Source organism: Chiloscyllium plagiosum, unplaced genomic scaffold, assembly GCF_037043375.1.
Source record: "Chiloscyllium plagiosum isolate Xiang-an unplaced genomic scaffold, Cpla_swu_hap1 HiC_scaffold_39, whole genome shotgun sequence".
NCBI classification, from domain to species: Eukaryota; Metazoa; Chordata; class Chondrichthyes; order Orectolobiformes; family Hemiscylliidae; genus Chiloscyllium; species Chiloscyllium plagiosum.
In genome coordinates this window covers 87,099,614-87,124,060 of record NW_028270177.1, presented here as the reverse complement: position 1 = coordinate 87,124,060, position 24,447 = coordinate 87,099,614, and positions in this window count along the sequence as shown.

The window sequence follows — 24,447 nt, the reverse complement described above, 5'->3', positions numbered from 1 at the left end:
GTAAATCCACTTTGTTTGAAAAGACTTTTTAGAGGCAACTGAACTTCATGAAATAATATTTTTTTATGATGGAACACTCTGTGTCCTTCATTGAACAAGCTTGTCTCCCTGCTCCATAAGCTTTTGATGCATATCACAGAATTATTACAGAAAAGGTGGAGGAAACTCAACCTATTGTCTCTTCCAGCTTAGAATGACCTGTATCTCTACTGTTATTCAGTATTGGCCCCACAGACATTCTCATTTTGTTATCGCTGCCTGCTTTTAATTGCAAGTATTCTGCCAGATATGAACAATATGATCAATCTCAAACAAAAACGAAAATTGGAATGAAAGCTCGGCAGGTCTGGCAGTATCTGTGAAGAGAAATCAAAGTTAATGTTTCATGTCCATTGACCCTACTCAATCTGTATACTCAATGATTAAGTAATGTGCATATAAAATACAGTTCACTTTATCACATTTAAAATTATCCTGTTCAGTTCTCATTCGGCATTGCATCTCCTTCTTGTGCATTATATCTAATTCTGTCTGTCAGAAAGAGCGATGATGACTGGGAAATATCATTGTACACTATGCAGTCTCCACAGCAATTGCCCCCCATTCCGTCCTATCTCGCAATCAATGTCATATTCATTCGAATCTGTTTCATTAATTCATAAGTCTTAATGAACAAGTTCATTGTGCTTATCACGTTTGGTTTTGGACTGAGGTCAAAATGTATAAAAATACTGCTTTACGCCAAATAAAACTGCATTAGGATGTTTGTCAATTTATATTATAAAAACAAGTTAGGCATATTCTCTATGGAAGTTCCAAAGTTGCTTTATTAGAGCAGTGAGAGGAACATTCAGAGAAGTCCACACTTTCTGTACATATTCAAGGCAGCCGTGCCCAGTGACAGTCTGTTGGCTGGTGTTTGTTCCCGTGGAGGAGAGATCTTTTGTGTGTCTTTTTGTGCGTGGATGGATTTGGGGAGAGATAGTACAGCATTGCAAACGTACAACAGAGCAGAGTCATCTAGCCTACGGAAAAAATCCATCATTCTCCCTCACAACTGACTTCAAGAGAGCAATTATGATGGGAGATGTGACCAATAGCTGGCGATGTCAATGTTCAGTCCAGTTCAGTTATATTGTGAACTGAATGTGTTGTATTGAAAGCTGGGACTGCTTGGTCAGTGACTGTGATTGATGTCAGTCTCCATGCATTGTAATTGTGTCACTGGAGGGTTTTCCTCTCCCATTAGTAAGGGGTTCACTCAGTTTGTTATCCCACTGTAGTAGCAGTTGCATCAGTTCCAACAGTAACACAGATCAGCAGCTGCACAGACGTGGAGAGGACAGATCTGAATCGAACAATAATGAACTTGAACTTTACATTGGAGAGGAGATTTTCCATTGGTCTTGTCATGATTTCCACCATTGGAAACTTCTACCATATCGATATCAGCAGTGCTGATGATTATTCTGGGCGGGGTTGAGGCTGTGTTACTTACCTGAAATTATATTTTAATAAAGCAAAGAACAGAAAGTGCGTTTCAGAACTTAAATCAGTTGGAGAATACTGTGCATAATGTTGGTAGCAGGGAGGTCAGCTTTGCAGGGGAAGAGGACTGAGTTGAATCGGTAGAGAAAGAGAGAGAGATAGAAGAAAAAGAACAAACAAAGGGAATGATGATCAGCTGACATGGAAATCAAATGTGAGATTCACCTCATTTATTTTTCGCCTTTCCCATCTTCCTGAATATCATGCCTATGTAAATATAGGTATCACCTGCTTTTCAAAAGTTCACGTTTCGCCAGTTTCATTTCCAAATGACCTACATTAGGACCTGTTTTCGCGAATCAAAAGAAATCCAAAGAGGATTTTCACTTTTACGAAGGAAGCTGATTTTTTTCCCATACAAATTAATGCTTCTTCACTTTACACCAGATGAGCTTACGAGAGGAACACTGTACTTTCAGATAGTGAGGGAAATCTGTATATGTCTAAAACCATGTTTAAAGCGATTTGATCTCCCTGTCTCTCTTCCCTGAGTGTGATCATTTTCTTATATTCATTAATGGGATATGGGTATCACTGGCTGGGCCAGCATTATTTCACTTTTTTAGCTGCTCTTGAGAAGACCGTGAGCCACTGTAGTCCACGTGTTTGAACTGATTTGATTTGATTTATTTTAGTCAAATGTACAATGGAAAGCTTTGTTTTGTGAGTCGTGTAGGAACATGATAGTGAACAAGAAAACACAACTCATGGGGTACTTCGATAGAGTGAGGCATATAAGATTAAAGCTGCACAGGAGATGTGCAAAGCAAAATCGCTATTTGCAAGGCTAGTATTATGTGAAAATTGAGAGATGTCAATTCGTCAGTCTAATTACAGTAAGGAAGAAGGTGTTCCTGAGTATGCTGGTCCATGTTTTCAAGCTTCTCCACCTTCTCTCTGTTGGAAGAAGCTGTAGGAGATCACTACCGGTTTGGGACAGATCCTTTTTTTTTGTTATCAGCGTTTTGGCGACAATGGCAAGTACAAATGGATGGAAGGTTGCCTTCTGTGATGGTCTGGGCTGTGCACACAACCGCCTGTAGTTTCTTATGGTCCTGGGCACAGCAGTTACCATGTCACACGAATAGAATGCTTTCAGTTGCCAGTACACAGAGTACTGGGAGACGGGCAGTTCCAAAATAGTTAGATATAAGAATTGGCTGTTAAATGGATACCCAAGTTCTGGTTGCTGTTTTGACAACAATTGAAAGTACACCAATAAATGTAGACTATGTCCATGATGGCAAAACCCAGTTGAGTTAATTGTGTAGGCAACATCAAACCAATGAGCCATCATCTGCTTCAATTTAATAGACAGGCCATCACCATCACAACGAGTGAAATAGACACAGACACAAAGGGAAGGAGAGAGAGAACACAGCGCGAGAAACAGATGGAGAATCAGTAAAACAGAGAGCGCAAACAAAACAAGGAACCAAACAGTCACATGAATAGGGAGAAGGGGAGAGAGTAAATTCAGGGAAAGAAACAGAAGACAGAGAAAAGGATAACACAGGGTAACAGACAGAGCAAGAGAAACAGTGAGAGACAAAGGACACGGGGAGCTGGGGTGGGGTCACAGGGAGCTGGGGGTGAGCAATGAGAGGTGGTGGGGTGAGGAACGGAGAGAGCTGTGAATGAGCACTGGAGGGAGCTGGGGAGACGCAGGTGAGGATTTATTGTCACCTGTACCAAGGTGTACAGGCAGATCATAGTAAGCAATAATGTACAGAATAATGGCTGTAAAGTATGTCTGAGAAGCATGTAAGTTATGCTGCACAAGGCGTGCGCTAGGCGAGATCAACTTGAACAAGATCAACAATATTTGAAATTAGAGAGCCCATCCATCTGTCTCATAACATTCGGGAAGAAGCTGTTCCTGAGCAGGCTGCTCCGTTTTTTCAATCATCTGTATCTTCTAGGCTGATGGAAGAGGTTGTAGGAGGGTTGTGATGGGTCTTTGATAATGTTAGAACAAAGAACAAAGAACGTTTCAACACAGCAACAGTCTTTCGGCGTTTCAACCCTGCACCGATCCATTTCCTCTAACTAAACCAGTCGCCTATTCTCTAAGTCTCTGTATCCCTTTGCTCTCGGTCCATTAATGTACCTTTCCAGAAACAGCTTAAATGGATCATCACTGGTCACAGTTCTCCATTTTGAGAAACTCACTTCCCCTACTATCCTCTGCCTCCTGTTGCACAGCCAGGTCTTTATCCACGTAGCGAGCACACCCTGGACTCCAAGCGACATCACTTTCTCCATAACCCGGCTATGGCAAAAGTTATCGAACCCATTCCTGAAGTCCATTTACATGACACCAACAGACCTTAACTCATCAATCAAGTTTGTCACTACCTCAAAGCATTCTATTAAGTTTGTAATACATGAACTTCACTGCACAAAACCATGTTGCCTATCACTGATAAGACCATTTTCATCAAATGAGAATGGATCCTATCCGTCAGTATCTTCTCCAGCAGCTTCCCTACCACTGATGTCAGGCTCACTGATCTATATTTAACTGGATTATTCCTGCTAATCTTCTTGAACAAAGGGATTAACAATTCTTCAGTCCTCGGGTCCTCAGCCATGTTCAAGGATGGTAAAAAGGTGTCTGTCAAGACACCAGCTACTTCCTCACTCCCTTCCCTCAGTAATCTTGGATATATGTTGACAACCTTTCTGCAGCAGCGAGCCGTGTAAATTGAGTCAATGATTGAGAGGTTGGATTCCTCATAGTCTGGGCTGTGCACCCAACCTTCTGTAGTTTCTAACGGTCCTGGGCAGAGCAGTTGCCACACCAGGCCGTTATGCACCTGGACACTACGCTCTCAATGGTGCATTTATAGAAGTAGTGCATGCTGAATTTCGTGAGCCACCTGAGGAAGGAGAGGCTTTGTTGAAACCTCTTGACGGTCACACCTGTGTGAGAACTCCAGGGTAGGTTGCCAGTTATCATCATGCCGAGCAACCTGACTCTCTGTATTCCCCCAACCGTTGGTGTAGATGGGGGCGATTTCCTCTCCTTTCTTTCTGAAGTCAATGATAAGTCGTTTACTTTTACGGACTTTGAGAGAGGTCATTATCATTACACCATGCCACCAAGCCCCCTGTCGCCATACTGTATTCAGACTCACCGTTGTTTGATATCCCTCCTGCTTTGGTGATGTCTTCAGCGAACTTGCAGCTAGCATTGTTTGGAATTTGGCAACACAGTCGTGTGTGTACAGGGAGTAGAGTAGGGGGCTGAGGACGCATCCTTGGGGTATCCAGTGTTGAGTGTGATTGTGGTCGAGGTGCAAATACCTATCTTCACAGATTGTTGTCTGTGAGTCAGAAACCGGGGGATCCAGTTGCAGAGGGTGGAGTAACGACTAAGGTCACGGAATTTTGAGATCAGTCTGGAGGGGATAATGATGTTTAAGGTGGAGCTGTCGTCAATGAGCAGGAATCTGGTGTAGGTGTTCTTATTGTCCAGACGTCCAAGCGATGAGTGCAGGGATCGTGATATGGCATCCCTTCTGGACCTGTCGCATCAGTTGGTACATTATAAGGGAGCAGGTCAGGCTGGGAGATTGGAGGGGATGTGAGCAATAACCATCCTTTCAAATCACTTCATGTTTATTGAGGTTAGAGCCGCTGGGCAGTCATTAAGGCACGTTACATGTGCTTTCTCACTTACGAGGATGATGGTGGTCTTCTTGAAGCAGGTTAGGACTTCGGTTTGTAAGAGGGAGAAGCTGAAGTTGTATGTGAATACCTCTGCCAATTGATCCTCATAGGATGTGAGTACACAGCCGGGAACATCGTCCAGGTCCCTTGACTTGACTCTCAGGAAGACTGATCATGCCTGCAGCGCTGACAGCGGGCACAGATACACCCGAGGCTGTCGGGGCAGCTTGCAGCCTGGCAGTCACACAGTCATTCATTATAGATATTACCTCCCCCACCTCCCTCCATTGTCATCAGCACACAGTGACATTGGCAGCTGTGAGCACCACACCGTCAATTTCCAGACAGAGTGTCATCAATAGACTAGGATTGTGCGCTATAATGAAGTAAACTCACAACAAAACGGTGCAGGGTGTGCTTCTACTGAGAGACAGTGCTGCAGGGAGAGAAGACTTTTTAGGTGTAATTCCAGTCAAGCCACTGCTTCAACCTGAATGGAGTCAAGCACCATGAGTGTTGTGCCTTGTAGATGGTGGACAGTCCTTAAGGAGCCAGGAAATGTATTATACATGGACAAACTGGACATAGGACCTGCTGACATTTTTGCTAAGTTTGCAGATGATGTAGTGATGATTTGGTGGGCAGATAATATTGAAGAAGTGAGGAGGTTGCAGAAAGACTTGGACAGTTTCGGACTGTGGGAAAACACTTGGCTGATGGAATATAATATGGAATCATGTGAGATTATGCACTTCAGTCGGCGGAATAGAGACAAACACTATGTTCTAACAGTATCCATTAAATCTGAGGCACAAAAGGATTTTGAAGCACTCATCCTCTCTTATGGTTAATGTGCCGGTCCAGTTGGCTGTTACGAAAGCAAATGCAATGTTAGCATTCAGTTCAAGGGAGCAAGAATGCAAGAGAGGAGACATACTGCTGAGAATGTAATGGGCTATGTTCAGACGGTATTTGGAATATTGTGAGTTGTTTTGGGCACTATATCTGGGGAAATATCTGCTGGTGTTGGAGATGATTCATCCTGGGGATGATGTCTTGTCATATGAGCGGCAGTGCGTGTACTCGATGGAACTTAGAAGAATGGCAGGGTGGCGGGAGCAGGGGTGTCTGATTGAAACTGATCGATTACTGCAAAGATTGATACAGTCAGTGTGTAGAAGATATTTCCACTAGTAAGAGAGACAATGACAAACAGCACTGTTTCAGGTTGAAGGGATGGGCTGAATGGCCTAAATATATTGCTACATCCCATGCCCTTTAGGTCATAGGGTCTATTATTCAGTGCAGAATTGTAAGTCTCTGACCTGCTCTTGTAACCCTTGTGTTTGTATGTTGATTTGACATCACGTTCTGGTCAATGGTAACCCCTGTGATATGGACGGTCTGGGGATTCAGTGTCGGCCAGTGGTCCATTAATCTGTTGAATATAAGCGCCTATCTGTGAGTCTTACCTGGCGGGAGTACATTGTCTCTACAATGATTGTCATTTTCTATCTGGGTATTTTCGAAGGATGGATCCTGTTACGCCAGTATTGTTGATTTTAACAAAACAGATGCACTTTATCAAAGCACTCAGCAACAATAAGTCATCAAATACTAAACACTCTTCAAATAACAGAAAAGTCTAAAATGTTCAATATTAGAAGTATTGTTTTCCTGTTCATGTTCAAATCAGATAACCTGTCCCATCGAGATGATCAATTTGGAACTAATTTTAAAAAACTCTGTTTTGGACATGGGAATCGCTGGATGGACCCAGCATTTCTTGCCTGTCCCTAGTTGCCCCCTTGAGAAGGTGGTGCTTCTCAAACTGCTGCAATCCACCTGTTGTGCGTTGACCCACTTGTGATTAAGGAGGGAATTCCAGGGTTTTGACCGAGCAACAGTGAAGGAATGGCAATATATTTCCAAACAGTATGTTGACTGGTTTGGAAGGGAATTTGAAAGTGTGGTGGTCCCAAAAGTCTACTGCCCTTGTCATTCTAGATGGAAGTGATTGCGAGATTGGAAGGAGCTGTCTGAATGTCTTTAGGGAATTTCTGCATTGTGTCTAGTAGATTGTGCACACTGCTGCTCCTGAGCGACCGTGGAGAAGGGAGTGAATGCTTCTGGATGTGATGCAAATCAAATGGGCTTCTTTGTCCTCGATGGTGTCAAGCTTCTTTAGTGTTGTTGGGGCTGCACTCATTCAGGCAAGTGAGGATTATTCCATCTCATTCCTGACTTGTGCCTTGTAGATGGTGGACAGGCTTTGGGTGGTCAGGAGGTGAGTTACTCGCACAGTATTGTTAGCCTCCGATCTGCTCTTATATTTACGTGGCGAGTCCAGCTGAGTTTCTGGTCAATGATAACCCCAGTATATTTAGTTATAACAATGCTGCTGAATAATAAGTGGTTATATTGTTTCTTGTTGGTGATGGTCATTGTCTGGATTTGCGAATGTTATTTGCCACTTGCCAGCCCAATCCTGGATATCGTCCAGAACTTGGTGCATTTGGGCATGAACTACTTCTTTGTCTGAGCATTTGTGAATGGTGCTGAACATTGTGGAGTCATTGCCGAATATCCCCACTTCCGACCTTATGATGGAAGGAAGGTCATTGTTGGAGCAACTGAACATATTTGGACCTAGGACATTATCCTAAGGGACTACTGCAGAGATGTTCTGGAGCTGAGATGGCTGACCTTCAACAACAATGACCATCTGCCTATCTGTCAGGTATGACTCCAATAGTGGAGTGTTGGTCGGCGATCCAATTTTAACTTGGGCTCCTTGATATCACATTTGGCAGAATGCAACCTTGATGTCAAGGACTGGAATTCAGTTCATTTTTCTTTGTTTGAACCAAGGCTGTGATGAGGTCAGGGGTTGTGTGACCTTGGCAAATCCCAAACTGGGCGTCCCCGAGCAGGTTATTGCTGAACAGGTGCTGCTTGATAACACTGTTGATGACACCTTCCATTACTTTACTGATGATGGATAGTAGATTGATGAGGCGGTATTTGGATGGGCTGACTTTGTCCTGCGTTTTATGTACAGAACATACTTGAGCCGTTTTTCCCATTGTCCATTTGTAACCGTACTGGAACAGCTTGGCTAGGGGAGTGGGAAGTGCTGGAGTACAAGTCTTCAGCACTATTGTTATCATGTAATCAGGGCCCAAAACCATTTGCTGTATCCTGTACCGTCAATCGTTTCTGGATATCAGTTAATTGAATTTGCTGAAGACTGCTAACTGTAATAATGGGGACCACGGAGGAGGCTGAAATGGATCATCCACTCAAAACTTCTGACTGAAGACGTCTGCGAAAGCTTCAGCCTTATCATTTTCCCTGATATTCTCGGCTCTTCCATCATTGAGTATAGGGATATTTGTGGAAACATCTACTCCAGTGAGTTAACTATCCACCACCATTCACGATCGGATTAGCAAGACTGCAGAGCTTAAATCTGATGCATTAGTTGTGGGATAGCTTAGATCTGTCTGTCCCTTGCTGGTTATGCTATTTGGCACGCAGGTATATGTGTTTGCAAAACTCAGCAGATTAACATTTTATCTTCATATATTCCTGTTTCTGCTCCTGGCATGCCCTCCTACACTCTCCATTGAACCAGAGTTGATCTGCTGGCTTGATGGAAATGATTGATTGGAGGATATGCTGGGCCGTGACGTTACAGATTGTAATTGAGTAATTCTGCTGCTATTAATGGTCCACAGTGTCTTATGGATGCTCACTCTTGAGTTGCTAGATCTGTTCGAAGTCTGTTGTATTTAGCATGGTGATAATGCCACACAACGCAATCGAGTTTATTCTCAATGCGACCGTGAGACTTTGTCTCCACAGAGACAGTGTGGTGGTCACTTTTACCGATACTGTCATGGACAGATGCATCTGTAGTTTGTAGATTGGTAAGGATGAGGTCAGGTATGGCTTTTCTCCTCTCTTTCATTCCCTCACGACCTTCTCCAGACCCAGTCAAGTAGCTATGTACTTTAGGACCCGATCAGCATAATCAGTAATCTGCTGCCAAACTACTCTTGGTTGTCGACTTTGAAATCCCCAGCCAGAATACTTTTTGTGCCCTTGCCACAGTCATTGGTTTAACATGGACGAGTACTGATTCAGCTGAGGAAGGACATGACGTGGTAATTAGTAAGAGACTTCTTTGCCCATGTTCAATCTGAAGCCATGGAACTTCATTGTGTCCGGAATCAAATTTAGGTCTCCCAGGCAACTCCCTCCCGACTGTATCGCACTGAGCTGCTCCCTCTGCTGGATCGGTCCTGCCTTTGGGACAGTACATATCCAGGGATGGTGCTGGTGGTGTCTGGGTTATATCTGTAAGGTATGATTCCGTGAGTATGACTATGTAAGGGTGTTGTTTGACTTGTCTGTAAGGCAGTTGTCCCAATGTTGGCACGAACCCTCAGATGTTACTAAGGAAGACTGTGCAGGTTCTACAGTGATGGTTGTAATGTTAACTTTTCTGGTGCCAAGTGCGATGCCAGATGGTCCATCGGTTTCATTTCTTTGACACTTTGTAGCGATTGGTACAAGTGAATGACATGCTAGACGAATTCAGAGGGCGATTGAGAGTCAAAAATATTGCTTTAGTCTGGAGTCGCATGTCAGCCAGACTAGGTGAGGATGCAAGATTCCTTCATTGAGTGATATCAGTGAACCAGATGGATTTTCTGTCAACCGGCAATGATTTCATTCTCATCAGTAGATTCTTAATTTCAGGGATTTAAAATAAAAATTGAATTGAATTCCCACCATCTGCCGAGGTGGGATTCGAACTCGTGTCCACAGAAGAGGAGCTGATTTTCTGGATTGATAATCTAACCATAATACCATGAGGCCTCCTTGGAACCACATGTTGTACTCAGCTGCCATTTCTTGTCTTGCCCTGTTTTTTCATTCATTGCTTATGTTATTCTGGAACCTCATCCTTCATTAAATACTGATTGAAACATACGGTCATGTATGTCCTCCCGAAGCTCGAATTTCATTCAGTCTGTTTTATTTAAACAGACACTTCAAGGCAGCTGCACATCAGAGAAGAACAGGAAGTGATAATAGTTGATTGTGCACCGGACCTTTCACCGGACCAGCATGTCTCCCCAGGCACCTATTTATTGTGGGTCAGAGAACCACAGCATTATTAAATCACAAATGGAGACCATTCAGCCCATCTTGGGATTACAAGCTCTCCAACTGCACAATTGGAGATAGAGAGAGTATGTGGAGATCGATGGTGTGTGAGAGAAATAAACAGAGAAAAAGAAAATGAAGGGGGATAAACTGAGAGAGGATGGAAATGGGAGTGACTGATTGAGCGGGAGAGGGAGAGATGTTAGATGAGGGTGAAGTTAGATAGATCAGAAGACCGCATTAGAGTTGATAAGTATGGATAGACAGAAGTTAGATGTTTTATTTAGAATTTCCTCTGGACTGCAAGCCTTTTGTCTAGGCGCCATACCGTCTGAGCACTATGATGATACTGGCTGTCATCCCAGATCATTTATTTCTAATAATGCCACAGAGTTGTTTACTGACAGCTAAACATCTGGCATTAGTCCAATAGATTGGTTCCATGAAGAAGGCGGAGTTTTTACATAGACTGTGCCAAGCGCAGCAGGAAATGATAACCACCCCATGAGACTGTGTGAGAAGCTGGGCTAGAGAATCTCAGTGAGGGAGATCACTGACAGAGGTAAAATCATCATCTCAGCTGTGGGTCAAATAATGATTGATAAACTTTATATACCACTTCCCTAGTTTTGTAATCCACATTTCAATTTATATAGCTCAGTTTTAGGAATGCACTTTAACAATCTTATCTCTTTATACTTTGCATATATTGGTATGTACAGAAAATTATCTGTTCCTGTATTTTATATTGCATAAACGCATTTCATTCATATTATCTCTGCTGATTCCTCATTTTAGATGTATCATTGAATCTGTTCTTCATATGAGTTATAAAGAGTGTCGTTCCAATACTGGTGACTGGCGAACATCACTGTCCCTCCGCCCAGTCTAAACAGCCATTGCCCCACTCCTCTCCATCTTCTGTCTTTTTCCCAATGCCATAATCACAATGTACTTGAAGTCCATTAAATTACACTTCATCGCAGTTCCTTAACATCGATAACATCAACAACATAATCCACACCTGCCCTCTCTGATCCTGGAATAATAATCTGATTTGTGTTTGTCACGTGCAATTCTCTGTTAACATATCCATACCAATTGTTTGTTATAACCTACGTTTTCTGAGGCACATTTTGCTATCAGATAATGGATGGTAGATGCTTTATCAATGTTTTACTGATTTTGCAATGACTGATCTGTAGTTACAGGATTTATTTCTCCATTTAAGAGTAGAGAGGTATGTTCATGTGCAGTTAAACCTGTGGCATTACTTCCATATACAAGGCAGACTGAATGATTACACACAATCAATATGCCATCTCCAACATTCCTTCCTTCAGTCACACTCACATGTCACATCTAGAATGCATAAATGTTCAAAGTTATTTTAAATTTTAATAAAACAGCATTGAATTCAAAGAGAGTTTCTCTCTTCTATCAATAAGGGAATTCTTTCAGTGTTTTATCCCATTGTATGAGCGGGAGCATGACCAACAGCAGTAGCAGGGATCCGCAACTCCAGAGAGAGGTGGAGAAGAGATAAGAATCTGAGAACAATATACTGGAATGTTCCAACAATGGACAGGAGTTTATCTGATGGTCTTTACTGGCTTTCCCAGCCTTGGATATCATTAACATATCGGATTGAAGATGTACTGATGGTTATTACAGCTGGTTATTATCCTATTCTTGCAATCGTTGGTGTTCCTGGTAAGTCACTCTGTCTTTCTAGTGAAATGGTCTGAACTGAATTGATGTTCATGATACGTAGATTTTGGAAAGGTGCAAGGCAACTTTTTTGACTTCCATTCTCCAGAAATTATAACTAGCAAATTATTATTTACAAATTACTCATCAATATGCAAGGATGAAACATACTGTTCTCAACCTCCTTTATTCATTTTCTTCTGCAAAGTTTACATCTCCATATCCTCCCCACATTCCATTCCTGTCCAGTACCACCATTAAAACGTCCCAGTCTCCTTTTTAGCCTCAATGCAACTCCTGAATAAACATAGTTTGTGCCTTTGTTAATTCCGGAGGCATCTGTTTCAAGTATCTTCTTACCACGTGTCCATTGCAAAATAATTGCACTTGAGGTGTTTAACGTGTTCTCTGCAGAGAATCTGAAATGTGGGAAGACAGTGTATGGTAGTCACGTCATTGGCTCATAATCTAGAGCCAAAGAATAATAAGTTGTTGATATCGGCTTGTCTGAAGTCCTTTAGAGAAGGCAGTGGATCATCCTTCCCTGGTCAGGTCTCTGTGTAACTGCAAACACACAGCAATGTGTTTTATTTTTGACTGTCCTGTGGAACAGCTGAACCAGCCACTCAGTTCAAGGTCGGTGTAACATGCTGGCCTGACCAGGTTCTGGATTAGTGGTGATGGAAGAGCACAGCAGTTCAGGCAGCATCCAAGGAGCTTCCAAATCGACGTTTCGGGCAAAAGCCCTTCATCAGGAATAAAGGCAGTGAGCCTGAATCTTGGAGAGATAATCTAGAGGAGGGTGGGGGTGGCGAGAAAGTAGCATAGAGTACAATGGGTGAGTGGGGGAGGGGATGAAGGTGATAGGTCAGGGAAGAGAGGGTGGAGTGGATAGGTGGAAAAGGAGAGAGGCAGGTAGGACAGTCCGGACAAGTCATGGGGACAGTGCTGAGCTGGAAGTTTAGAACTAGGGTGAGGTGGGGGAAGGGGAAATGAGGAAACTGGTGAAGTCCACATTGATGCCCTGGGGTTGAAGTGTTCCGAGGCGGAAGATGAGGCGTTCTTCCTCCAGGCGTCTGTGGCGAGGGAGCGGCGGTGAAGGAGGCCCAGGACCTCCATGTCCTCGGCAGAACGGGAGGGAGAGTTGAAATGTTGGGCCACGGAGCGGTGTGGTTGATTGAAGCGGGTGTCCCGGAGATGTTCCCTAAAGCGCTCTGCTAGGAGGCGCCCAGTCTCCCCAATGTCGAGGAGACCGCATCGGGAGCAACGGATACAATAAATGATATTAGTGGATGTGGGCTGCACACATCCCATGAGGGAAGAACAAAAGTAAAAATAGTTCCTTTCCTCGGCCTGTATCCCATATTCCTGCAGCTCGTTTCCATTCAGGTAGGCAGCCATTCACTTTTTTAGGTGTTTTATTTGTGATCGAGTCTCTCCCAAGAGTGACGTCCATCTCGATAGGCACCTCTGCTGTTGACTTTTTTGATGCTGACTTACAGATGTAAGGATGGGGTTTTAAATTCCACATCAGTGCAGTGGCAGTGCATTGTAAATGAATGGTTTGCTGTGTCACACGAAAGAAACGGAGGGAAAGAGGTTAGTGTGATCAAACCTGAGAGTGTTGTTCAGGCAGTATTTGGGGTATTGTGGACAGATTTTCTCTCCTTTATAAGTAGTGATCTCCTTACCACAGAGAGAGTGAAAAGGAGTTTCACCAGATTAATCCCTGACACCATGAGGAATGAGTGCAGATTGATCTCTGGAGATGTGAGAGAATAAGAGGTAATTGCGTAGAACCCTGAGAGGAATGGACAATCATGATATTCTAAACAGACAATGAGATGGTGATAAATTCCATGACTGCTGTTTCACTCAGGATGCTTGATTCAGGATAGTTCAAGTGCCTGGTAGGTCGTTACGCCTACCCACCCTAGCACCCACTCCCCACGTTGATTGAGAGAGACAGAGAGGTCAGGTTTTGAAAAATCTCTCACCACATTATTACAGTGCAGTTTGTGTGTGATCCTGCACTGAATGTCATATTATCCAGCACCCCAACAACAGCCACAATACCTTCATTGTAAAACAATTAACTGCACCCACCGGCTTCTGACCTTCATGAAGAACCTGATTCCATCTTCTCAGAGATGCAAGGTGCCCTTCGAGATTTAGACCATAAGATGATAAGACAGAGGAACAGAAATTAGGACAATTAGCCCATCGAGTCTGCTCCGCAATTCAATCATAGCTGATAGGTTTCTCAAACCCATTGTCCGAACTTCTCCCCATAAAACTTGATCCCCAGATAATCAAAAACCTATCTATGTCCGTCTCAAATATACTTAATGACGTTTTCTCACAGCCTCCTGTGGCAATAACTTTCAAAGATTCACCATTCTCTGGTTAAAGAGGTTTCTCCTTATCACTGTTCGAAAAAGTGTTCCCTTTCATCTAAGGCTGTGCACTCGGGTCCTCGTCCAATGGAAACATCTTAACAACATCCACTCTGTACAGGTCATTCAGTATTCTATATATTTCCATTACATTCCCTCTCATCCTTCTAAAATTTATCAAGTATAGAACCAGAGCCCTCAAACATTCCTCATACTATAAGCTTTTCATTACTTCGACCATTCTCATGAAAATATTCTGCACATGCTCCAGGGCCACTACATACTTCCCGATATATGGGGCTCAAAATTTCGCGCAATACTCCAAATTTTATCTGACGAGAGCTGTGTACAACCTGTTTTATATTAAATTCCTCTCGTAATAAACACCATCAATAATAAATGCAATTGCCCTACTGACTACTGCCTCAACCTGCAAGCCCTCCTTGAGAGAACCCTGCACTAGAACTTCCTAGTCCTTTTGCACTTCAGATTTCTGATTTTTGTCCCAATTTAGAAAATAGTGCATGCCTCTTTTCTTCATGCGAAAGTGCATGACTCCATACTTTCCAATGTTGGAAAGCATCTGCCAATCTCTTTACCTGTTCAAATCCTTCATCAGCTTCTCTGCCTCCTCAGTATGACCTGTCTATCTGTCTACCTTTGTATTGTCTGCAAACTTAGCCAGAGTTCCCTCAGTTCCATCATCGAGAATGTTAACATAACAATTGAAAAGATACGATTCCAACACTGAGCCTTGTGGAACACCACTTGTCAGCGGCTGTCATCCTGAGAAGGACCATTTCATTCCCACTCTCTGCTTTCTTCCGGAAAGACAAGCTTCTATTCATGCCACTCCCTTGCCTCTTATCACGGACCCTTATCATACGCAGTAATCTCCTCTGTGACACCTTGTCAAAGTCCTTCTTGAAGTCCAGGTGGACAATATCCATTGGTTGTGCCTGGTCAAGCCTGCTCATTTAATCTTCAAGTAATTCCAACAGATTTGTCAGGCATGACCTTCCCTTGACGAAAACGATAGTGATTTTGCCCTATTTTACCAAACACTTCCAACTTTTCCAAAATCTCATCCTTCAATATGGATTCCAGGAACTTACCCACGACTGAGGTTCAACTGGTCATTTTGGACTTTTTTGTCTTTTTCCTTGCTCCCTTGTTAAAATAGGGTGTCACGTTAGTGGGTTTCCAGTGCTCTGGGACAGTTCCTTATTCTAGTGATTCCTCAAAGATCACCACTATCGCCCCCACTCCCTCTTCAGCTATCTTCCTTATGGGGAGATTTCAACATGCAGTTATACTGGAAGAATCAGGATGGTATTGGACCTCAAGAAAGAGACTTTGTGGAGTGCCTCCGAGATGGATTCTTAGAACATCTGGTGCTGGAGTCTACCAGGGAGAAGGCAATTCTGGATCTAGTATTGTGCAACGAACCAGAATTGATCAGCGACCTCGAAGTGAAGGAGCCATTGGGAAGTCGTGGCCATAATACAATAAGCTTCAATCTGCAATTTGAGAGGGAGAGGGTACAATCTGAAGTGACAATATTTCTGTTGAATAAAGGGAACTATGGAGCTATGAAGGAGGAGCTGGCCCAAGTACAATGGTGCAATACCTTAGCAGGGATGACAGTGGAGGAACAATGGCGGATATTTCTGTGTATAATGCAGAAGATGCAGGAGCAGTTCATTACAAAAAGGAAGAAAGATCCTAGGAGGAGGCATGGGTGGCCGTGGTTGACGAGGGAAGTTAAGAAACATATAACGTTAAAAGGGAAAAAGTATAACATAGCAAAGATAAGTGGGAAAGAGGAAGACTGGGAAGCTTTTAAAGAATAACAGAGGATTACTAAGAAGGAAATACGCAGAGAAAAAATGAGGTACGAAGGTAAACTGGCCAAAAATGTAAAGGAGGATAGTAAAAGCTTTTTTAGGTATGTGAAAGGCAAAAAATAATGGTTAGATATAAAATTTGGTCCTTGAAGACAGAAACAGAGGAATATATTACGGGGAACAAAGAAACGGCAGAAGAATTGAATTGGTACTTCAGATCTGTGTTCACTGGGGAAGACACAAGCAATCTCCCTAAGGTAACAGTGGCTGAAAGACCTGAACTTATGGGAATTTATATTTGCGAGGAATTGGTGTTGGAGGGACTGCGAGGTCTGAAGGTTGATAAGTCCCCGGGGCCTGATGGTCTACATTCCAGGGTACTGAAGGAGGTGGCTCAAGAAATCGTGGATGAGTAGGTGATTATTTTCCAGAGTTCGATAGATTCGGGATCAGTTCCTGCAGATTGGAGGGTAGCTAATGTTTTACCACTTTTGAACAAACGTGGGAGAGAGAAAGCAGGAAATTATAGACCAGTTAGTCTGAATTCAGTGGTGGGAAAGATGCTGGAGTCTATTACAAAGGATGAAATTACGACATATCTGGATAGTAACAGGATAGGACAGAGTCAGCATGGATTTCTGAAGGGGAAATCATGCTGGACTAATTTAGATTTTTAGTTTAGATTACAATGTGGAAACAGGCCGTTCGGCCCAACAAGTCCATACCGGCCCGCCGAAGCGCATCCCACCGAGACCCATTCCCCTACACTTACCCCTTCACCTAACGCTACAGGCAAATTAGTATGGCCAATTCACCTAACCTGCACATTTTTTGGATTGTGGGAGGAAACCGGAGCACCCGGATGAAACCCACGCAGACATGGGGAGAATGTGCAAACTCCACACAGAGAGTCGCCTGATGCAGAATCTTCTGAAGATGGACGAGGGAGATCCAGGAGATGTAGTGTACCTGGACTTTCAGAAAGCTTTTGATAAAGTCCCACATAGGAGGTTAGTCAGCAAAATTAGGGCGCATGGTATTGGGGGCAAAGTACTAACTTGGATTGAAAGTTGTGTAGTAAAGAGTAGCGATAAACGGTTCCATTTTGGAATGGCAGTGACCAGTGGGGTACGGTAGGGATCAGTGCTGGGACCGCAGCTTTTTACAATGTATATTAATAATATAGAAGATGGTATTAGTAATAACATTAGCAAATTTGCTGATGATAATAAGCTTGGTGGCAGGGTGAAATGTGAGGAGGATGTTAGGAGATTGCAGGGTGACCTGGACAGGTGAAGTGAGTGATCAGATGCATGGCAGATGCAGTTTAATGTGGATAAATGTATGGTTATCCACTTTGGTGGCAAGAACAGGAAGGTAGATTGGTACCGAAATGGATTCAATTTAGGTAAAGGGGCAGTACAAAGAGAGCTGTATTCTTGTACACCAGTCAATGAAGGTAAGCATGCAGGTACAGCATTTAGTGAAGAAGGCTAATAGCATGCTTGCCTTCATAACAAGAGGGATTGAGTATAGAAGCAAAGAGGTTCTTCTGCAGCTATACAGGAGGGACCACACCTGGAGTGTTGTGTGCAGTTCTGGTCTCCAAATTTGAGGAAAGACATTCTGGCTATTGAGGGAGTGCAGCGTAAGTACACGAGGTCAATTCCTGGAATGGTGGGACTTCCTTACTCTGAAAGACTGGAGCGATTGGGCTTGTATACCCTTGGATTTAGAAAACTGAGAGGGGGTCTGATTGAGAGATATAAGATTATTCAAGGATTGGACACTCTGGAGGCAGGAAACATATTTCCGCTGATGGGTGAGTGCCGAACCAGAGGACACAGCTGAAAAATACGGGGTAGACCATTTAGGGCAAAGATGAAGAGAAACTTCTTCAACCAGAGAGTGGTGGCTATGTGGAATGCTCTGCCCCAGAGGGCAGTGGAGACCCAGTTTCTGGATTCATTTAACAAAGAGTTAGATAGAGCTCTCAAGGATAGTGGAATCAAGGGTTATGGAGATAAGGCAGGAACAAGATACTGATTAAGGATGATCAGCCATGATCATATGGAATGGTGGTGCAGACTCGAAGGGCAGAATGGCCTACTCCTGCATCTATTGTCTATTGTCTATTATCACTGGGATGTCATGCATCCGGTCCAGGATATTTAACCAGCTGCAGGCCATTCAGTTTTTTCTAGCACGTTCTCCATTGTAATGGCCATCATACTCAGCCCAGGCCTCTCACTCTCTTGAATGTTGAGGTATTACTCGGATCTTCCACCGTGAAACTAACGCAAAGTGATTATTCAGTTCCTCGGCCTTTTTCGTGTTCAGCACTACTACCTCTGCAGTATCATTTCCCAACAGTCCAATGCCCACTTTTGCTTCTCTTTTGTACTTTATATATTGAAAGAAACTCTTGCAGTATTCCTTTATATTAGTGGCTAGTTTACCCCCATATTTAATAATCTCCCTGCTTATTTTATTTTGTTTGCCCTCTGTTTTGCCTTTGTAAGCTTCGAAATCCTCTGGTTTTCCACTACCCCTCGCCACATTATATGCTTTCTCTTTTGCTTTAACTTTATACCTGACTTTCCTAGTCATCTATGGTTGCCTCATCCTACCTGTACAAGCCTCTTTTTCCTTAGGATAAATCTCTTCTGTATCCTGAGTTACTCCAAAAATTTCCTGCCATTGCTGTTCCACTGTCTTTCCTGCTGGGCCCGTCTACCAGTCAATTCAACCCAGCTCCTCTCTCATGCCTCTGTAATTGCCTTTATTCCGCTGTAATAACGTTACTTCTGATTTTAACTTCTCCATATGAAATTGCAGAGTGAATTCAATCATATTATGATCACTGCCTCCTATGATTTCCTTCACTTTAAGCTCCCCTCATCTAGGCTGCCTGCACAAGATGTTCCAAAATGCCATCTCATAGCCATTCCACAAATCCCTTTCCTGCAAATCACTATCAACTTGAATTCGCAGTCCACCTGCATAATGAAATCCAATATTACATTACATTACATTACAGTGTGGAAACAGGCCCTTCGGCCCAACAAGTCCACACCGACCCGCCGAAGCGCAACCCACCCATACCCCTATATTTACCCATTACCTAACTCTACGGGCAATTTAACATGGTCAATTCACCTAACCTGCACATCTTTGGGATTGTGGGAGGAAACCGGAGCACCCGGAGGAAACCCACGCAGACACGGGGAGAATGTGCAAACTCCACACAGTCAGTCGCCTGAGGTGGGAAATGAACCCGGGTCTCAGGCGCTGTGAGGCAGCAGTGCTAACCACTGTGCCACCATGCCGCCCACAATATGATCACTATAACGTTGCCTTCCCTACAGACCTTTCTAGTTCCTGGTATATCTTGCACCCCATCTCCTGACTGCTGTTTGGCGGCATGTGCATACCTCCAATTGCATTTTTTTCACATTTTTGTTTCCTCAATTCTACTGACACAGTTTCTACACCACCTAGCATTACTTCATTTCCTATTATTGATTCAACTTGATTTCTTACTAATGAGACAAATCTAGCTCTCTGCCCAACTGCCTATCCTTTCGACAGGATGAATATCCTTAAATATTCAGCTCGCAATCCTGATCCTCTTGCAGCGATGCCACTATGATGCCCATCATGTCGTACCTGCCAATTTGAGTTTGGGTCACAAGCTTATTTACCTTATTCCTTATACTGCACGCATTCCGATATAACAGTTCAATCCTGTATTAACCGTCCGTCTTCTCATTGTCGTTTGTTTGTTCGGCCGTTTGTACCTACACAGACCCAAGTACTTCTGCAGCCTAGATGACATATCACAAACCCAACCTTCCGGATTCTCAACCCTGGTCACAGAGAATAGTATCTATGCCTCTAACCATACTAACCCCAATTATTCATCATTAGGCAGCACGGTGACTCAGCAATGCTGCCTCACAATGCTTGGGACTCGGGTTCAATTCCAATCTCTGGACTCTGCCTGTGTGGAGTTTCAACATTCTACCCATGTCTGCATTGGGAACATTATCTCCTTTCTCTCTCCACAGTACGTCTCTGTGTTTGCTTCTAATTTCTACCATCTACGGTGTTTTTGCTTTTGTTTGATGGAGACATGCAGCAAATGTGACAAGTGTTTGTAAAAGCACCCGTGGTTCTCGAGTTCCCTGGGTGTTTAGGAATCTTGCCCGGTCACTTGTCTGGGTGCAGTGTCCCTTGATACCCATTCCATCATTTTCAGTCCCTCAGTCCATCGTCACTACATGCAGCCTTTCCTTGTGCTACCCCTGGGACTTCCCACACCCCATCGCCTGGCACTTCGCAGGACTGTGCACACAAAACTGGGCACATTCTGACTCGCTGGGGATGCTGGGTAAAGACCCTGCCATTGCAAGGAACAGAATAACTAAAATCCAATTGAATAGCAAAGCAGAGTAAACAGGCTGAATGACATCCATCTACTCTGACATTTTCTTGTCTTCTGTTTATCCTCGTCCATCTGCAAATAGATGGTCCATATGTATAACTTGTCAAACAGGTTTGATGGAAGTGATAGATATGAGGTCCTCTGGTCATTGGACTGAATCAGTGGATTCCGCTTTCCGGGTTAATGAGGTCACACTGAAGTTTTTATTATCAAGTCTATCCACTTAAATGGTAAGGCCTTGCTGGAGTTGTGCTGAAAGGATATTTGAAATTTGGAGACACTAGAATATGTCACGTGCGAGTGAGGTTAGGGATAGGAAGGTGGCATAGTTAAATACACGACCAAAAAGCTGGTTGAGTGGCAGTATTTCTGATAAGTGGATCATTGGGATTCCCGACTTGGTAGGATATACACAAGAAGGACGGGATGCACATAAACTGGCAACAATCGCTGACATGTGAATCATTGGGATTCCCGGGTCGGTAGAATGTACATAACATGGACGGGATGGACCTGAAGTGGCGGCAATCTCGGATATGTTGATCATTGGGATTCCCGGGTCATAGAATGTACGTAAGAAGGATGCGATGGATATGAACTGGCAACAATCTCCGATATGTGGAACATTGGGATTCCCGGGTCAGGAGGATATACACAAAATGGACGGGATGTTCCTGAACAGGCAGCAATCTCTGATATGTGGGTCTTTGGGATTCCTGGGTCATTAGGATATTTACAAGAAGGACGGGACGCACATGAACTGGCAGCAATCTCCGATATGTGGATCATTGGGATTTCCGGCTCAGTAGGATGTACATAAGAAGGATGGGATGGAGCTTAACTGGCAGCAATCTCCGATGTGTAGATCATTAGGATGTTTGTCCTATATAGTATTTTGTGCAGTCCTTGCAAGGACTGCACAAAACACTATCTAGGACAAACAGGAAGACAGCTAACAATCCGCATACATGAACATCAACTAGCCACGAAACGACACGACCAGCTATCCTTAGTAGCCACACACGCAGACAACAAGCAACATGAATTCGACTGGGACAACACTACTATCATAGGGCAAGACAGACAGAGAACAGCCAGGGAATTCCTAGAGGCATGGCATTCATCCACAAACTCCTTCAACAAACACATAGACCTGGACCCAATATACCAACCACTACAGCGGACAGCTGAAACTGACAACCGGAAGCGGCAGAGACAGACCACTATAAACACCGGAGGAAACATCAAAGAAGCGCTTCGCAGGAGGCTCCCAAGCACTGATGATGTCACCTAGCCAGGGGACGGAACGTTTGCAACAAAAACTTCCAGCTCGGCGAACAGAACTACAACATTCGACTGGTATGTTCCAACAATGCACCGGAGTTTATCTTTGGGTATTTCTCAGCCTAGGATCTCATTGACATCGCAGATCAAGTGTATCCTTTGGATTATTCAAGGTGGTTACTATCCCATCCTCGCTATAGTTGGTGTTCCTAGTTAGTCATCCTATGTGTCTACTAAACCGGGTTGAACTGAATTTCTGCTTATGATATATAAATTTTGGAAAAGTGGAAGTCATTGTTCTCAGTTCCAAACAAAAAATCACTTCCCCATAAATTATAACTATCAAAATACCATTTAAAAATTGCTCACTAATATACGAGAAGGAACCAGACTGATCTCAAACTCCATAATCCTTTCTGTCTTTCACAGATTTACATCTCCACCTACCAATCCTGTCCAATACTGCACCATGATATTCCAGTCTCGTCCTCAGTCTCAGCGCAACTTCTGAATAAACCATGATTTGTGCCTTTGTTCAAACAGTTTCAAGTCTCTTCTAACCACATGTCCATTACAAAGTAATTGTTTTTGAGAATGTTTTGCTTGTTCTCTGCATGTACGGGAAGGCAATGCATGGTGGCCAAGTCATTGAATCATAACCTAGAGCCGCAGATTATTACTATGTTCATATCTCATGAAGTAAATTCGTGGAATTTAAAAGCAACCATTATGATTTATTGTAAAGAGCCCATCAGCTTGCTGCAATTCCTTTAGGGAAGTCAATGTGACATCCTTTCATAGTCAGGTTTCTGTGTGATTTCTGTGATGAACATGTATTTGTACTGTACCTTTAAGAGAATTAAAAGCCAGCAATAACTACCTGACAGCAACAAGTGTTCTGAAAAAAAAAGATAAAATGTAACATTTGGTCGAACAAATTGATTAGCTGATGCCTGGAGACAAAAAACAAATTCAGCCAAACAGTTTAAGTTGTACCCCAAAATTCCCACCTCCAATGAAGTTTGAATATAGTATACTGACAATCGTAAAAGCCAACGACACAGTCCAATGCTTTGGGGGTAAAAGACCGTGGGAAATTGAACAGTTAATAGGAGAACCTGCAAACTATCAGCATGTAAATTTTGCGTAAAAACATAGCTCTCTTAATGGTACCTTTTTTGATCAGTAACTGGTGAAGCAGAATCTCCGAGAAGAAAAGAAGACAGGAATACGGAGAAGAAGTGAAAGTTTCCTGGTTTTGAGATAAGAAGCTTTGATTTGTAAATCTTAAATAAGAGACTTTCAGACTAGTATTGTGGAGGGGGAAGTTCAAAGATAGTTTAGAGGAAGAAGTTGTAAATAATTGTTCGTTAATAATTCTTTATACTTTATGAAATAAAGTTACTAATTTTTACTTTAAATAGTTCTTGGACTCTAGTATTTTCAGGGATTACTGCACGGGGTAAATCTTTTCTCTGTTGTTCGTTTTTAATCAAGCAGGAGAATTTATCCCTTGTCGTAACACTACAAACCCACAACAATGTGTTTTACTCTTTACTGTCCTGTGCAACAGCTGAACCAGCTACTCAGTTCAAGATCCGTATAGCATGCTGCGCTGACCAGGGCTGCACACAACCCGTTAGAAAATAACCAAAGGAAAGGTAGCTCCCTTCCTCTGCCCGTTTCCCGGATTCCTACAGCTCACTTCCATTCAGGTGGATGATCATCCCCTATTTTAGGTATATTCAATCTCATTGAAATTCTCCCCGAGCGTGATGCTCATCTCCATAGGTATCTCTGGTGCTGGCTTTCTTGATGCTGACATACAGATGTAAGGAACATCTAAATTCCACATCAGTCGTAATGCAGAGAGAAGGAATGGCTTTTTCCGGCACAAGAAAGAAACAGAGACAGCTACATGAGGGAAAAGAATTATTGTGATCAACCCTGAGAGTGTTAATGAGGCATTATTTGAGGTATTGAGGACAGGCTTTCTCTCCTTTATAAGGATTAATCTCCTTGCCACAGAAAGAGTGCAATGGGGTTTCACCGGACTCAACCCTTGGATTCAGGTACAATGATGAGTGAGGGAAGATTACTCTGGAGCGCTGTGAGAGAATTAGAGGTGATTGCATTGAGCCTTGAGGGGGATACACAATCACTCAATATGTTCTAAACAGACACTGATACGGTGATAAATTCAACGGCTTGTTTTTTTTGACTCGGGCTACATGATTCTGGATAGTTGAAGTGCCTCTGAGAACGTTCCCTCACCCACCCTCACTCCCCATTTCGATTGAGAGAGAGTGGTCTCGGCTTTTGAATAAACTCTCCCCACATTAATACAGTTCGTTTGGTGTGA